Source organism: Bubalus kerabau, chromosome 3 (genome assembly GCF_029407905.1).
Source record: "Bubalus kerabau isolate K-KA32 ecotype Philippines breed swamp buffalo chromosome 3, PCC_UOA_SB_1v2, whole genome shotgun sequence".
NCBI lineage: Eukaryota > Metazoa > Chordata > Mammalia > Artiodactyla > Bovidae > Bubalus > Bubalus kerabau.
Window position 1 is genome coordinate 29,225,126 of NC_073626.1, and position 16,883 is coordinate 29,242,008.

General features: G+C 38.8%; 1 long non-coding RNA gene across 1 annotated transcript in view; it reads left to right on the forward strand.

The window, feature by feature from the left end:
* LOC129647577 (uncharacterized) overlaps positions 1-10,888 on the forward strand; it is a 34,128-nt gene extending 23,240 nt beyond the window's left edge. The window contains exon 3 of the long non-coding RNA XR_008712356.1: positions 10,698-10,888. This is a non-coding gene — a long non-coding RNA (uncharacterized LOC129647577). The remainder of the gene's footprint in view (positions 1-10,697) is intronic.
* Positions 10,889-16,883: the final 5,995 nt, after the last annotated feature.

Consider the following 16,883-nt stretch of genomic DNA (forward strand, 5'->3'; position numbering starts at 1 on the left):
TTAATTTCATATCATCAAATAAAGATTCAAGAATAAGAATACAAATAAATCTAATCACTTATGAATTACTTAGTTACTGAATACCAGGCATGCTTTTATCCCCTTTGACATTTCCCAAGTGGATTAAATATTCAGATATACTAAGAAATTGTCAGTATTTCATATATGAATATATATTTTGAGATTGGTTGAAATTAGTTAAGTTGTAACAGAAGACTGATTTTGTTGTTTTCTTCAGAGGAAGCTGATTTTTTTATAGATGTACATTTTTCATCAGCAAGTTCAGCATCTAGAGTGTAACCTATTTAAAAATGTTCTGTGTGAATTTGAAGAGAGCATTTCTGAGCTCCATAGACCAAGCTGAGTATTAACAATGCAGTACTCATGGTATCATGTTTATTAATGACTCAATAGGAGGGACAGATATGAAACTAGTATAGATTCACTCTTCCTACTATCTTGGTTCTGTAGCAAACCAACAGAATGAAAATATTTGTACAAATCTTGTGCCTTCTCCTACACATACTTTTAAACATGCCTTGGAAGCCTCCAGATTTTTAAAATATTTGTTTTTGCTACATGTTAAGTCAGACAAACCCCTTTTCTGTGTTGATGTGATAATCTAGCCCTTTGTTTGCCTAGATCTAGATTTACACGTCAAGAGGAAAACCAAGCAATAATAGTTATGAATTAAATGAGTTCCTCAAGGACAAAAGAACTACAAAGAATTCATAATAATTACATGATAACTAGAAGGAAATTAGGAGACATTTTCACCTGAATTTTATTTCTCCAAAGAAGAAGAGGTCAGTTTTAGCTAGGAATTAGAAAGAACATGTACACCAACAAAAATATTTGCCTCTTCCTGTTCCAGCTTTTGTTTTGATTGAAACTGACTCCTTTGTAGCCACATAAGGTAACATCATAAGGAAAGCTCAATGGTGGTACCTCTAGCCCTTCTGAGTATTCCTGGTACTCCAGAGATGGGAGAGGAAGAATGGTGTTTCTGATGACAGAAGCCAAGAAGTGAGCCTCCTGGGGCTTCTGACTCCAACATGAACGGATTAACATTCCAGAGAAGAAAGTGGCTATGTGGCTCATGCAGCATGAGCACATGCTTGGCTCTGTGGTTACAGCCAGGGAGAGAGAGAGGAAGAGAAACACAATACATTTTAGGGATAAGGATGCTTTTTTCTTAAATATGTTCTTTAGTTTCAGCAAAATGATATAATTTTTTTAACCTCTCCTATAGCCTTAACTGTGTGCCACTTAAGTTCACTGTAAAACTCTGGGTATATCCCATTTTTCCCATGATTGCCTAGATACCTTTTAAGGATTTGAATTCAGAAAGACACAAAGCAACTTGCCCCCAGTCCTGTGAAATAAGATCATTTATCAGCTCTGCTTTATTTGCAAAAGAAGGTTCAGTTGCCCTTTATATTATTGTTAGAGCTCAAGACAATGTTTCTTTACTTATGAGCAGATGTTTGAAATCCTCCAGGAGGTTTCTATAAGACTATGGAAATGAACTTGGCATGGGTACTGGGCTCCCAGGTGGAGCGGTGCACATGAGCCTCCTTAGAAGTGTTAGATCAAGGCTAGTCAGGGGGAGCAACAGAGCCTAGCCACCAAAAGCTGAGCGCTTTGGTGAGTGACAGGTACAGGCTCCTTCTGAAGCATGAAAAGGAATGCTAAATGATCTCCCTGACAGAATAAATCTTCTGTTTGTTTGGTCTGGACCAGATGTGCTACAGGCTGATGTGGAAATGTCTGCTCATGCCAATTTCACTTTAAATCACAATTTGGCAGGCCTGTTAGTTTTGAAAGTTGCAGCCCATTTAGCACTTTAAACAGAAATGTTTTCCAATGGTCCTTTCAGTTAATTTGCAAATCCACACCAGGGCCTAAATAGGGCTGTAAGAAGCTGTTCTCCAGAGATGTGGGTCACTGGATCAAAGAATTCTGTCTTGAGACTGAATGGGAAATACGGCTTTATTTCCTGAGCTCCACTGAGGGATCTTTATGTATAGAGAGGGGAGCTCTGTGTGTCTAGCCCTGTGCTGAGTGCAGTCCACAGATTTATTTCTTACTGCTATTTTACACACGAGTTGCTTTCATAGGTGAAAAACAGGAAAAAGATACTGGTTACCAAGTTTTGATTGTTCTGAGCAGTTCTCAAAATCTTCACTTAGGAAAGATCTAAAAAGACTCACTCTTCACCACATGTATTACAGACTTTAAATCTAGGGACACTCTAAGAATCGTCATAGAGGTGGCCTCTAAAGCAATCTATAAGGAATTTAGAATTTTAGGAATTTAAAACATTCTTCTTTGAGAAGAGAAATTCTTTCTTGAATGACTTGGAAATATAATTGTCTTGTCTTCATTTTTTTTTTTTTTTTGATATTTGGCAAAACTAATACAGTTATATAAAGTTTAAAAATAAAATAAAATTAAAAAAAAAAAAGAAATGGTCTTTATAAGCTCTGATTAATGAATAGAAGGGCTTCCCAGGTGGCTCAGTGCTAAAGAATCTACCTGCCACTGCAGGAGACCCAGGTTTGATCCCTGGGTTGGGAAAATCCCCTGGAGAAAGAAATGGCAACCCCCTCCAATATTCTTGCCTGGAAAATTCCATGGACAGAGGAGCCAGACAGGCTACAGAGGACAGAAAAGCCAGACAGTACATGGAGTCACAAAAGAGTCACACCACTTAGCAGCTAAACAGTAACAACAAAATAAATAGAAATTTTCATTAGTACCTTTATTCCTGATTCCATGAGAATAGGACTCCTGATCTTTTTATTAATTTCTGTTTCCCAAATGCCTGGAAAGGAGTCTGGTGCATAGTAACTGTTCAATAAACTTTTATTAGATAGTTAATTCAGATAACTGAATGCATCTTTATCATTCATTTGGTGATTAGAGGAAGTTTAGTTCAATTCAGTCGCTCAGTAGTGTCCAACTCTTTGCGACCCCATGAATCCCAACTTGACAGGCCTTCCTGTCCTTTACCAACTCCCGGAGTCCACCCAAACCCATGTCCATCAAGTTGGTGATGCTATCCAACCATCTCATCCCTCTGTCTTCCCCTTCTCCTCCTGCCCTCAATCTTTCCCAGCATCAGGGTCTTTTCAAATGAGTCAGCTCTTCACATCAGGTGGCCAAAATATTGGAGTTTCAGCTTCAACATCAGTCCTTCCAATGAACACCCAAGACTAATCTTTAGGATGGATTGGTTGGATCTCCTTGCAGTCCAAGGGACTCTCAAGAGTCTTCTCCAACACCACAGTTCAAAAGCATCAATTCTTTGGCACTCAGCTTTCTTCACAGTCCAACTCTCACATCCATACATGACCACTGGAAAAACCATAGCCTTGACTAGATGGACCTTTGTTGGCAAAGTAATGTCTCTGCTTTTTAATATGCTGTCTAGGTTGGTCACAACTTTCCTTCCAAGGAATAAGTGTCTTTTAATTTCATGGCTTCAGTCACCATCTGCAGTGATTTTGGAGCCCAGAAAAATAAAGTCAGCCATGTTTCCACTGTTTTCCCATCTATTTCCCATGAAGTGATGGGACCAGATGCCATGATCTTCGTTTTCTGAATGTTGAGCTTTAAGCCAACTTTTTCACTCTCCTCTTTCACTTTCATTTAGAGGCTCTTTAGTTCTTCTTCACTTTCTGCCATAAGAGTGGAGTCATCTACATATCTGAGGTTATTGATTAGAGGAAGAGTTTGTTGCAAAACTCCAGAAAGAATATTTTTTCTGTGGGTGTAGATGCAAAAGTTGAACTCATGTGTAGTTTTGATCCAAAGATCTCCAAAGACATCCCATCAATAATGGGAAACAAACAGGACATTTGTCAGTGAGGTCTCAGACAATGAGTTTGTTGCTCCATTGCAAAGTCTTAATTTGGGCTTAGCCTTATGAAGAATTATATTAAAAAATTATCATTTGTGGAAACTTCCCTGGTAGTCCAGTGGTTAAGACTCCACACTCCCAGTGGAGGGGCTCTGAGTTTTATCCCTTGTCAGGGAACTAGATCCCAAGTGCTGCAACTAAAACTTTGTATAGCCAAATGAATCAAGAAAGCAAATAAATTTTTTAAAAGTTATCATTTGTTTTTATCAAGCTCCACCACCCCTATGAAATTACTGCTGCTGCTAAATTGCTTCAGTCGTGTCTAACTCTGTGCGACCCCATAGATGGAAGCCCACCAGGCTCCCCCGTCCCTGGGATTCTCCAGGCAAGAATACTGGAGTGGGGTGCCATTTCCTTCTCCAATGCATGAAAGTGAAAAGTGAAAGTGAAGTTGCTCAGTCATGTCCGACCCCCAGCGACCCCATGGACTGCAGCCCACCAGGCTCCTCCGTCCATGGGATTTTCCAGGCAAGAGTACTAGAGTGGGGAATTACTACCAGAATATAATAATAAAGTAAATTAAATATTTTACTATTAAAACACTGTTTATCTAGATAAAGAGACATCCTCAGCTTTCAGAAGAAAATACAGGAGAAGCTTTTTACTTTGGGATTTGATTTTAATATTTATCACAAATTAAAATGCCTTTCTAAGCAAAACCAAAAACTCAGAGGCCATATAAGAAAACATTTTAAATTTAAATGCAGAAGAAATTGTTTCTTCCAGGTTAAAAAAACACACCATAAACCAAGTCAAAATATTAATTGCAAAGTAGGAAAAAATTTCAACACATTTGAAAGCTAAGGGTCAGTATCTTTAACACATACAGGCTTCCCAAATCAAGAAAAAATATAAAACAAAATCATATTTAATGAGAGGAAAGTTAATTAAAGCTCTGTCAAAATATCATATTTTCACCTGACAGATTGACAAATGCCAAAATATAACAAGTTTGATAATACACTAAATATAAAGAGCAAAGAAAGAGGTGCTCTTACATATTGCTGTGAGTATGCTATATCCAATCTCAAGGCAATTTTAGAATACTCCTTAAAATAAAAATAAAAATCACATGCCCTTTGACCTAACAAGTACACGTGTAGGAATTTATCTTATGTATACATATTCAAAAGCAGAGACATTACTTTGCCAACAAAGGTCCGTCTAGTCAAGGCTATGGTTTTTCCAGTAGTCATGTATGGATGCGAGAGTTGGACTGTGAAGAAAGCTGAGCGCCGAAGAATTGATGCTTTTGAACTGTGGTGTTGGAGAAGACTCTTGAGAGTCCCTTGGACTGCAAGGGGATCCAACCAGTCCATTCTAAAGGAGATCAGGCCTGGGTGTTCTTTGGAAGGAATGATGCTAAAGCTGAAACTCCAGTACTTTGGCCACCTCATGCAAAGAGTTGACTCATTGGAAAAGACTCTGATGCTGGGAGGATTGGCGGCAGGAGGAGAAGGGGATGACAGAGGATGAGATGGCTGGATGGCATCACTGACTTGATGGACACGAGTCTGAGTGAACTTCGGGAGTTGGTGATGGACAGGGAGGCCTGGCATGCTGTGATTCATGGGGTCGCAAAGAGTCAGACATAACTGAGGGACTGAACTGAACTGAACTGAACTGAACACATGTTTGGGGCTTACTTGGTGGCTCAGACAGTAAGAATCTGCCTGCAATGTGGGAGACCCAGATTCAATCCCTGGGTCAGGAAGATCCCCTAGAGAAGGGCATGGCAATCCTCTCCAGTGTTCTTGCCTGGAGAATCTCATAGACAGGGGAGCTTGGCATGCTACAGTCCATGGGGTCTCAAAGAGCTGGACACAACTGAGCAGCTAACATTTTCACACATGTATACTTTCAAAGATAATCAAAAAAAGTTTATGTGGTATTGCTTGTAGCAGCCAAATATTGAGAACAATCTAATGGTCCATCGGTTGGAGATTAGTTAAGTATTTTATGGTACACCCGTATAATGGGATGCTAGGAAACCATTAAAAAATGAAGCAGCTCCATGTGTTCTAAAATTAAGTAATTAATTTAAAAATGAAATGAATGAGAGCATTTAAAATAAAATGCTAGTTTCTATTCTTTATTAGCTCCATGCATTTCAAATATGGGCTACCCTGGCAATTTAGATGGTAAAGAATCTGCCTACAATGCAGGAGACCCCAGTTTAACTCCTGGGTCGGGAAGATCACCTGGAGAAGCAATAGGCTACCCACTCCAGTATTCTTGGGCTTCCCTGGTGGTTCAGACAGTGAAGAATCTGCCTGCAAAATATGAGAGACCTGGGTTCGATCCCTGGGTTGGGAAGATACCCTGGAAGAGGGCATGGCAACCCACTCTAGTATTTTTGCCTGGAGAATCCCCATAGACAGAAGTGCCTGGCAGGCTACAGTCCATGGAGTCACGAAGAATCAGACTGGACTAAGCTACTAAGCATAGCACATTTCAAATATACTTTTTAATTTGTTTACAGTATCCCAAAATATTTGATAACCCGTATGTGATGTCAATGTATATCATGGAGAAGTTAGCGATGGCTAATTCAACCTCATTTAATTGTCTCATAAAGCAATCTGTAATATAGCCCTAACTTTTAGTCACATTTACAGACATCCTGACTCATCCAGAAATTTCCACCGATAGGGTGTTTCATTTTCAGACCATAACGAGGTATGTAAAAGTTTTTCTTATATGTGGAACGTTTGGGGCCATTAAAGTGGCACTTTGTAAAATGACTCTTCTGGTGCAATAAATGTTGCCTGGGGAACTTGAAAAAAATTATTATCCTCCTAAAAAAAGAATATTTTATTTTTTAGTCACTACAGGAATGAACATCATGAACTGAAAGAGTTTAATGGGCTCAAAGTACACTTAAACAGTGGTGTCCGCTTTTTCAGTGTCTTTTTTCTGCTGCATTGGAGGAGCAGCTCCCATGTGACTCTCTACAACCCTTGTTCTTAGGATGTTCTTAGTCACTCAGTCATGTCCGACTTTTTGCAACCCCATGGACAGCAGCCCGCCAGGCTCCTCTGTCCATGGGAATTCTCCAGGCAAGAATACTGAAGTAGGTTGCCATGCCCTCCTCCACAGGATTTTCCCAACCCAGGTGTTGAACCTAGGTCTCCCACATTGCAGACGGATTCTTTACCATCAGAGCCAGCAGGGAAGCCCAAAGCTCCATTAACCCTAAACTCCACTGCTTGGCTGCTACCACTTCAGTCACTAACCTACTGACTGAAGGAGAAGAGGGTACATAGAGGGTAGGTGGAAAAGCTGAGGCATCATTGTATATCTTAACAGTTGTGTCCTAATGTTACAAGAGAAGATTATTTTCAATTATGTAAACACAAGTGTTGAAAATGAAATTATAGATGGAAGAAAATTCCATCTGGGAAGACTTTTTCCTCAAATTTGGTATAACATAGATTTGTGTACAGAGACTGGAGAAAGGCTCTTATTGTTGGCTATAATTTGGCTCTAAGAGTGGTTTCTGTGGTTAATGAACTCAGTATGACAGTTGCGTTGGGTGCATTAGTAAATTAATGCTTATGGAATGGCAACTTGGGGAACGAAGTGCTAAGTTTCTCCTTGTTTTCAGTCAGAATATCTTCATTAAAAAAATTTAACAACAATCAGATTTAACATGCCAAAGCAGGAGACACAGGAGATGTTGGTTCCATCCCTGGGTTGGGAAGATCCCCTGGAGTAGTAGGGAATGGCAACCCACTCCAGTATTCTTGCCTGGAGAATCCCATGGACAGGGGAACCTGGCAGGCTATGATCCATGGGGTTGCAAAGAGTCGGGTGTGGCAGAGCCCGCACGAATGTTAGTGCTGATAGTATTCACTAGATTCTCAAGACAGTGAACATAACTGATGTATATGGGTCTAGTTTGTTGACCTGCACACAAATAGTCAAGCTAGTATAAATCCTGGCAACTCTTCAAAAGAGTCTAAAAAGTCTGTATCCTGTGCATAAGTTACAAATGCTCCATATTACAGAGTACAGCACACTTTCTCTGTGGACAGTTCCATCGAGGGCTTCCTGGTCTGGAAACAACTTTTATAGGAATCCTTTGTTAAGCTGCCCCAAATGTATCATCATAAAATGTTAAACCACTGTCTAGAGTTTAAAAATCCATCTTTGTGGCCTTTCTGACTTTGTCAAATAAAAGCTAGGGATTGAATATTGTTGATACCTCAAATTCACATTGCAAGAATTTCCTTAAAAATTACTAGGAAGAATAAACGGGAATTTAGTGCATTTAGAATTCATTCTTTATCTGCTCAGCAAGCCTTTAGAGAATACTTAGCATTTAGAACCAACTGAGTTTGTAGTTGTGAGGACAAAGAGGAATATGACACAAACTCTGTCTTTACAGAGTGCCTAGATTAATGGGTCAGGGGTTTCAGTAGACAGATAAGCAGATAAATGAAAAGCACTCATAAGTGTTTACTGTTTTACACCAAACTTTCTTATCAACCCATGTTCGAGGTTGGAATGTAAACACTCTGATAGTTCCATGTCCAATCAGTTGGTATCTCAGTGATTGGAAGCCTTTGGCGCCCACTAGATCACTTTGCTGGAGAAGGAAATGGCAACCCACTCTGCTATTCTTGCCTGGAGAATCCCATGGACAGAAGAGCCTGCTGGGCTTCAGTCCATAGAGTCCCAGAGCTGGACACGACTGAAGCAACTTAACACACATGCACAGATCACCTTGAAGCATTTTAGACATGCAGTTGCCTGGGGCAGCACATAGACTAATGAATCAACAGTCCTGGAGATTGAGTCCTGGTGTGGATACTCTGAAGGGCTCCACAGTGCTTCTGGTGTGCTGTGGATTGAGATCTTGTAAAGTTTTACTAAGTGTTTATTATTTGATTGGAAATATGCATCCATCACATAAATATTTAGAAAGTCAGACCAGTTATTGTGAGCAACAAACCAAAAATCTGGTTTGTGGGACAAAAATCTGGTTTGAGAACAAAAATCTCCCAGTCCTCTCCCAATCTCCTGCATATTGTTATGTGTTAAACTTAAGTCTGGAGCAGACGTGCATTTATGGTACTTTCGTAGCTAAACTTTATTTATTTGAGCTGATTATATTCCACCTGGTTACCAGAATCCTGTTTACTCTAAGGGGAAGATAAACTGTGTCAACTGTTAAAAATCATTAAAATAGACCTCGAGGAATAGTTAAGTCCTCATGGAAAACGCTGACTCCTGTTGTCTTTTACAGCAATCCCAAGTCAACCTCATCCATTGTCTTTATTTTTTTTCCTCTCTTTTTCTTGGGTGATGATTTCCATGAAAATGAGATCTTTATTTCTTGAGAGTTCATCTGTTTCTGTTGCTCAGAGGGGAAAAAAAATGCTTAAAATTTAAGCTCAGTGAGTTGAATTAGAATGCTGCTCAGCGTTTTCCACAAGGATCCATAGCTTTTTGTGGTCTACCTGGAATTCAAGCTGTCTGCTTACCAGCTGCTGTTGGGATGAAGGTTTGTTGGTGCCGTTTTCTTGTGGACGTGTCATTCTCAAGAACAGACATTCCAGCTCCTGTGACCACAATCAGGGAAAACTTGCACTCCCTTTAGTCTCTGTCCTTCTGCTTTGCTCTCAACCCTAATCGGGTGATAACCTACATCTAACAACAGCTTTACCCTAGAGCATTAAGTACCAGATGATGGACATAACAGTTTATAAGAGTGAGCATCTTTTCAGAATTCTTTTTTTATATGTCACTTTCCCTTTTATTTTATATCTCTTTCTAACTACAAAGTAAGTACTATTGTAAGGAAAAGGAACAGAACTTTTATAATTAGGCACTGTCCTAGGTTGGCATTTGCAGATATGTTGATTAATATTTAATGATTTTCCTTTTGGATTCAGTATACGAATCTCTGAAAAAGGCATGCACTACTTGTTTCGACATTCTAAGTTCACATAGTGTATGATAGGAGAAGGAAAAAAGACTCTACTTAAGTAAATTGTAATTTATCCCTTGGGATTTAATGGACTTGGTGATACATAGACTAATTAGGCTATATAGATTAATTAACAGGCTCATGAGAGTCTAAAACCTACTTGTAACAGTTGTATTTCAATAAAGTTAAATTTTTAAAAGAACTTTGAATACCAGAGGAGTTATGGCAAAAAGAAAGATAATGTAGTCTTATCTTTACCATCTCATACACCATCAATCATTGCCTTGGCCCAGATGGAATTCATAATAAAGTATTATAAAAAATTGAGGTCATACATTCAAGTTACTTAATGACTTTTCTTTAATTAGTTACATAAAATAATATAATGAGGACATATGTTCTGCTTTACCATTTTATTAGTGAGGGGAAAATCCATTTTTCTAACTCATATAGCTCAGATCCTGAGAAAAATTGATGAGAGACTTGTAAAAAAGCTCCTATTCTTTGGAACCATCCTGGATCTCCATCTTGCATTGTTTATTTGTTTTACTATAGCTGACCCTGACGGTTACACATCCCAACGCCCTTCTTCTCTGTCTTCTCCCATTGGCCAAACACAGCTACTAGGAAAGAGGGTGAATATACCAGATATTTACAATCCTAATTTCCTTCCAGTGAAGGAAAACCGAGTGATCTAGAAATGGTCAATGATACACGAAGGGAATTATTTTGGGGGCTTCCGATAAAATATTCCTCCTTAATAAAAGGAGAAAGATTACATGTATGAGTGGCAGACATTGTGCTTCCTTAATAACTTTGCACATGCATTGTGTGAAGATGTAATATTTGGAGCTGCTGCATCCATTCTGCAACCATGAGGAGATATCACCAACTTCTTGAGGATGGTGGACAAGATGTTTGGAGGATCCTGGCGGTTTGATGACATAATGGAGCCACTCAATCAACCTTGAAACTGTGTATTTTGGTATTTTTGTCATGTGAAATAGTAATAAACACCTAAAGCCTGAGTCATGCTCACTTATATATTCTATCTCTTTCAATCAAAAGTACCTTAACTGACAACTGGCAAATGCTACCAGACTTAGAGTGGAGGTTAGATCTGTATATTTAAGAGAGGACTCAATATTTAGGAATCTTCTGGTTTTATTTACTCTATTAATAATAAAACCAGATAAGCTATGAAGGAAAACTGAGTTGCTAGCTGGGGATTCTGCAACCAACAATTATAGTATCTAAAATAGGTTAGAAGACTATAGCAGTCAAGTTTGGATAAGAATAAACATTATATCAACTGTGGTAGTACACATTGGTGTAAATACTTGTAGTCAGAAAAGCCAGAATCTCATAATACAAAAAATCAAGGGGAAACAGCAAGTTAGATACTTCATGGAAAACCTGAATTGAGGCCTAAGTATTTTATTAGGAAAATAATTCAGCCTATATATATATATATATATATATATATATATATATATATATATATATTTTAGCTTATTGGAATGGAAAAAGAATGAAAACCTGGTAAAGACAAAGAACACATAAGTTATATAGGAGCGCAATACAATTATGCTTGAAAAGGTTTTAAAATTGGCAACTTTAAAAAATAAGAACTAATTTAAAGTACATTCTGTTTCAAATAAAATGCGATCTTTCAAAAGGATGATGCTTTTACATGAGTAGACAAGTTAGGGAAAACTGTTGACCAAAACTGAACTGCAAACGTACATAGCAATACATGTATTTGAAACTACAAATAAATCTGGATTCTGGTAGAAGTTTATGTGGCTCTCAATAGGCAAACAGAACTTGACACTAGACAGAGTGATTTAGGTAATTCAGGAAAGAAAAACCTACATACACTTAATAAAAGATGAAGCCAGGGGGAGGAGCCAAGATGGCGGAGGAGTAGGACGGGGAGAACACTTTCTCCCCCACAAATTCATCAAAAAAGCATTTAAACATCGAGTAAATTCCACAAAACAACTTCTGAATGCCGGCAGAGGACATCAGGCACCCAGAAAAGCAACCCAACTCTTCGAAAGGAGGTAGGAAAAAATATAAAAGACAAAAAAAGAGACAAAAGAGGGAGGGACGGAGTTCCGTCCCGGGAAGGGAGTCTTAAAAAGAGAGAAGTTTCCAAACACCAGGAAACCTTCTCACTGCCAAATCTGTGCTGAGCTTTGGAAGCACAGAGGGCAACATAAAAGGGAGAAAAAAAAACCAAAAAACAATTAAAAATCGCAGATTGTGAGCCCTACGGTAACTCCCCCAGCGGAGAAGCAGCGCAGACGCCTGCACAGGGCATTAGCAAGCAGGGGCTGGGCAGGGAAGCGCGGCGCGGGCTGTGTCCCTTAGAGTAAGAATCGGGCCCGAATGTCCTGAGCGCTATCTGAACGAAATAATTTGGGCTAGCAAACCAGACTGTGGGATATCTACCACGCGAAAAGCCAGCCCCAACCTAAGACACCACCAGGCCCGCGCACAGAACAAAGGACTGAACAGAGATAGCCAGCTGCAGACCTTCCCCCTCCGGTGACAGGCAGCCAGAGCCATAAGAGGGCAATCGCAGCCCAAGAGAGACACTATCTATAAAACTGTAAGCAGGCTTCTTTGCTAACTAAAACTTCTTGCGGGTCTGGACGGTCAACATCTGCCTGAGAAGGTGCGCCGGTTTTACACCCAGATAACCGAGTGGCGGAGAGGCGATAGGTCGCAGCATTTGCGCCCGCCAAACACATCACCTGAGCTGCTCGGATTTGGGAAGAGCACAAAACGCAGGCCCAGCCGAGTCTGCGCCTCTGAGGACTACCCGAGTGCCTGAACCTGAGCAGCTTGGACCTGGGAGCTCAGCCCAGGGCTGGCCTCTGATTGTTCCCGGCAGAACAACCTAGAGCCCGAGCAGTGTGGGCAGGGAGGCTACACGCGCTGTGAGCAGGGGCAGACCCAGTGTGGCTGAGGCACTGCGAGCGCACGCCAGGGTTATCTGTTTGCAGCATCCCTCCCTCCCTCCCCACAGCGCGGCTGAACAAGTGAGCCTAAATAAAATAAAAAAAATAGTGTCCTCCACCGTCCCCTTTGTGTCAGGGCGGGAACCAGACACTGAAGAGACCAGCAAACAGAAGAAGCTATAACAGAGGGAAACGCCTTGGAAGCTACAGGCCATAGATTAAAACCCTGTGGTTACTACGGACTACATAGGAAGGGGCCTATAGATCTTGAGAAATATAAGTCAGACCAAGGAACTAGCCAAAAATGAACTGAACCCACAATACTCACAACAAAACCAGAGAAAGACCTAGATATATTTTTACTCTTTTTATGATCAATCTTTCTTTCTTTTTTCTTTTTTTTAATTAAAAAAAATTTTTTTAAGTCCTCTATTGTCCTTTAATTTTCACTTTTATAACTATTACTTTGTAAAAAAAAAAAAAAGACCCTATTTTTTTTTCTTCTTCAGCAAACTTCATATATATATTTTATAATTTTTTGACCGTGTTTTGTTTTGTTTTGTTTCTTTTGCTTCTTTTCTTTAACATTGTATTTTTGAAATTCCAAACTCTACTCTAGATTTTTAATTTTAGCCTTTTGGTATATGTTATCAATTTTGTACCTATAGTTTTTTTCATAATTTCTGTGACTTTTTTTTTCCCTCTGTTTCTTTCTCTTCTTCTTTTGTATAACATCGTATATCTGCAATTCCAACTCTACTCAAGATTTTTAATATATGCTTTTTGGTATTTGATATCAATTTTGTACCTGTATTTTCTTTATAATTTTTGCGACATTGTTTTTGTTGGTTTGTTTCTTTTTTCTCTTTATTTTTCTTCTTTTTTTTAACATTGTATTTTTGAAATTCCAAACTCTACTCTAGATTTTTAACTTTTGCTTTTTGGTATTAGTTATCCATTTTGTACCTGTAGTTTCTTTATAATTTTCACGACCTTGTTTGTTTTTCTTTGTTTGTTTTTTTCTCTCTTTCTTTTCCTTCTTCTTTTCTTTAACATCGTATTTTTGAAATTCCAAACTCTACTCTAGATTTTTAATTTTAGCCTTTTGGTATATGTTATCAATTTTGTACATATAGCTTTTTTTTTAATAATTTCTGTGACTTTTTTTTTTCTTTTTTTCCCCCTCTGTTTCTTTCTCTTCTTCTTTTATATAACATCGTATATATGCAATTCCAAACTCTACTCAAGATTTTTAATTTATGCTTTTTGGTATTTGATATCAATTTTGTACCTGTATTTTCTTTATAATTTTTGCGACATTGTTTTTGTTGGTTTGTTTGTTTTCTCTCTTTATTTTTCTTCTTCTTCTTCTTCTTTTTTTTTTTTTAACATTGTATTTTTGAAATTCCAAACTCTACTCGAAATTTTTAATTTTTGCTTTTTGGTATTAGTTATCAATTTTGTACCTGTAGTTTATTTATAATTTTCACAACCTTGTTTGTTTTTCTTTGTTCATTTTTTCTCTCTTTCTTTTCCTTCTTCTTTTCATTAACATCGCATTTTTGAAATTCCAAACTCTACTCTAGATTTTTAATTTTTGCTTTTATGTATTTGTCACCAATTTTGTACCTTTAAAAAACCCAATCCTCAGGACCCATTTTTCACTAGGGAACGAGATTACTGGCTTGACTGCTCTCTCTCCCTTTGGACTCTCCGTTTTCTCCACCAGGTCGCCTGTATCTCCTCCCTAACCCCTCTCTACTCTACCCAACTCTGTGAATTTCTGTGTGTTCCAGACAGTGGAGAACACTTAGGGAACTGATTACTGGCTGGATCTGTCTCCCTCCTTTTCATTTCCCCGTTTTATCCTTCTGGCCACCTCTGTCTCCTGCCTCCTTCTTCTCTTCTCTGTATAACTCCGTGAACATCTCTGAGCGGTCCAGTTGTGGAGTGCACATAAGGAAGTGACTACTGGCTAGCCCACTCTCTCCACTATTGATTCCACCTCATCTCATTTGGGTCACCTCTAACTCCCTCCTCCCACTTCTCTTCTCCATGTAACGCTGTGAACCTCTCTGAGTGACCCTCACAGTAGAGAAACTTTTCATCTTTAACGTAGATGTTTTATCAATGGTGCTGTATAGAAGGAGAAGTTTTGAAACTACTGTAAAAATAAGACCATTAACTGGAAGTAGGAGGCTTAGGTCCAAACCCTGACTCCAGGGAACTCCTGACTCCAAGGAATATTAATTGACAGGAGCTCATCAAACGCCTCCATACCGACACTGAAACCAAGCACCACACAAGGGCCAACAAGTTCCAGGGCAAGACATACCAAGCAAATTCTCCAGCAACAAAGGAACACAGCCCTGAGCTTCAAGATACAGGCTGCCCAAAGTCACCCCAGAACCATAGACATCTCATAACTCATTACTGGACATTTCATTACACTCCAGAGAGAAGAAATACAACTCCATCCACCAGAACATCGACACAAGCTTCCCTAACCAGGAAACCTTGACAAGCCACCTGTACAAACCCACACACAGTGAGGAAACGCCACAATAAAGAGAACTCCACAAACTGCCAGAATACAGAAAGGACACCCCAAACTCAGCAATTTAAACAAGATGAAGAGACAGAGGAATAGCCAGCAGGTAAAGGAACAGGATAAATGCCCACCAAACCAAACCAAAGAGGAAGAGATAGGGAATCTACCTGATAAAGAATTCCGAATAATGATAGTGAAATTGATCCAAAATCTTGAAATTAAAATGGAATCACAGATAAATAGCCTGGAGGCAAGGATTGAGAAGATGCAAGAAAGGTTTAACAAGGACTTAGAAGAAATAAAAAAGAGTCAATATATAATGAATAATGCAATAAATGAAATTAAAAACACTCTGGAGGCAACAAATAGTAGAATAACAGAGGCAGAAAATAGGATTAGTGAATTAGAAGATAGAATGGTAGAAATAAATGAATCAGAGAGGACAAAAGAAAAACGAATTAAAAGAAATGAGGACAATCTCAGAGACCTCCAGGACAATATTAAATGCTACAACATTCGAATCATAGGGGTCCCAGAAGAAGAAGACAAAAAGAAAGACCATGAGAAAATACTTGAGGAGATAATAGTTGAAAACTTCCCTAAAATGGGGAAGGAAATAATCACCCGAGTCCAAGAAACCCAGAGAGTCCCAAACAGGATAAACCCAAGGCGAAACACCCCAAGACACATATTAATCAAATTAACAAAGATCAAACACAAAGAACAAATATTAAAAGCAGCAAGGGAAAAACAACAAATAACACACAAGGGAATACCCATAAGGATAACAGCTGATCTTTCAATAGAAACTCTTCAAGCCAGGAGGGAATAGCAAGACATACTTAAAATGATGAAAGAAAATAACCTACAGCCCAGATTATTGTACCCAGCAAGGATCTCATTCAAGTATGAAGGAGAAATCAAAAGCTTTTCAGACAAGCAAAAGCTGAGAGAATTCTGCACCACCAAACCAGCTCTCCAACAAATACTAAAGGATATCCTCTAGACAGGAAACAGAAAAACGGTGTATAAATTCGAACCCAAAACAATAAAGTAAATGGCAACGGGATCATACTTATCAGTAATTACTTTAAACGTAAATGGGTTGAATGCCCCAACCAAAAGACAAAGACTGGCTGAATGGATACAAAAACAAGACCCCTACGTATGTTGTCTACAAGAGACCCACCTCAAAACAGGGGACACATACAGACTGAAAGTGAAGGGCTGGAAAAAGATTTTCCATGCAAATAGGGACCAAAAGAAAGCAGGAGTAGCAATACTCATATCAGATAAAATAGACTTTAAAACAAAGGCTGTGAAAAGAGACAAAGAAGGTCACTACATAATGATCAAAGGATCAATCCAAGAAGAAGATATAACAATTATAAATATATATGCACCCAACACGGGAGCACCGCAGTATGTAAGACAAATGCTAACAAGTATGAAAGGAGAAATTAACAATAACACAATAATAGTGGGAGACTTTAATACACCACT